Genomic DNA, 1,847 nt, shown 5'->3' with positions numbered 1-1,847 from the left:
TTATTCTATATTTAACTAAATAAATGAGTAAACAAATACTAATTAATAAATTATATTCCACGGATCACGTATATCATTAATCGATATATAATATAAATAATGACAAAATTTTGTTTCTTTTTCTAAATTTAACTAAATCTACAATATTAATCTATCATATAAACAAATATTCAAATTTTATATGTGCATTTATATATTTAGAAAACTCCGGCGCATGCATGATCTCCAAAATCTAATGCGCGCATGAAAGACAGCTCTTCAAACGGATGCTGATTTGCTAGTACATTTGCCACTTCCGTGATATCTGCCTCCATAGTGCCTTAATTTTCGTCTTCATTTGGATCAACGATCTCATAGTTTCTTTTAAACTCCTTATCGCTATTACTATTGTAATCTTCCCATTCGATATTTCGATTGGCTTCAGTTTGTTTGAACTCAATATACAACTCGATGAACAAAATTTGTGAGTGAGTTTCAATATACATTGAAAACATCTCTTACATGCTCGCTTCATCGCTTACGTACTTAGTTTTGAAATTGAACAAATCTACCAAATACTGATCTAGGATATCTATATAAAATACATGATACTCTCTTTGGTATTTGAGAATCTATAAAGCACTGACACTTCCTTAATTTGCCGTGTCTGCTTGTCAGACATATTTCAAACATGACACTCTTCGACATTCATCTAACACGCGTTTCTTCTATGTCCAACAGTCTCTTAATAAAAAATAAAATTTTTTTCTCCGGACACGCTTTGACACACTTAAATACCATCACGTGTCAGTGTGTCTAACCTTATTCTTAATAGGTATTCTTGAAATGAGTTTAGAAATATTATATTGTTAATTATTAAAACAAAAATATTTTAAATATTTTATATAATTAAAAAAAGACATTAAAAATAATAAAAAAATTAATTTATATTTTAATATCAATAAAATATCAAAATATCATTACAATTTATCTAAAAAAATACACTATATTTTATATACATGTCGTGTCTCTGTATCTTATAAGAATTTTAAATTCGCATATCCGTGTGTCTCGTATCGTGTCCCATGTCTGTGTCAATACATCATAATTGAGAATCTATCTTCTTACAAATCATATCTTTTAATTATTCGATCGAAAGTGTAAAAGGAATAACAATTTAAATAGATTCTCACATACAAATTTCACTCCTTTAAATATTTGTAACAAATATGACCATAATAATATACTTTTAACATAACTCAATTATCTATTTTATTTTTTTACTCACATTTAAAAAATTTACCGTAATTTTTGGAAATATAAAAAAGGGAATATGAGAAGGTAAAGGAAAAATAGGGCTGACAATGGGTAGGGATTCTACCCTGATCCTACCCGCAGGTTAAAAATTTCATTAAAATTCTATCCTATTTTATTTGTGGGGGGAGAATCTCTTAACTCTAACTCTACCCGCATTCTAAATTTCTAAATCCTACCATTTCCAACCCGCAGAAATATTAAATTTTTTTAAAGCAAATATAAAACTCAATCATTTCAAATTTCATACATATTAATAAAATAAAATTATTTTAATATCGTTAATAATTTTTTGTTAATAATGATTAAGATTAACTGTTAATTATTAACGATTAATTTTATAATTTTTTGTAATTTAAATTTCTTTAAGGCATACCCTTATCTATCCTACCCACAATAATTACAATTAAGATTAATGGTTAAAATTATTAAAATACCGATATATTTAATACATTTAAAGTTTTTCCCCAAACATAATACACATAGGTTTTCGTATAAAAAAATTTGACCGCCTAACATTTTCGAAAGAAAAACGGTAAAATCATGAATTCAAA

The sequence above is a fragment of the Arachis ipaensis genome, chromosome B05, assembly GCF_000816755.2.
Source record: "Arachis ipaensis cultivar K30076 chromosome B05, Araip1.1, whole genome shotgun sequence".
Classification (NCBI taxonomy): Eukaryota; Viridiplantae; Streptophyta; class Magnoliopsida; order Fabales; family Fabaceae; genus Arachis; species Arachis ipaensis.
The sequence above is the reverse complement of the archived record's forward strand: the minus strand, read 5'-3'. Positions refer to the sequence as shown.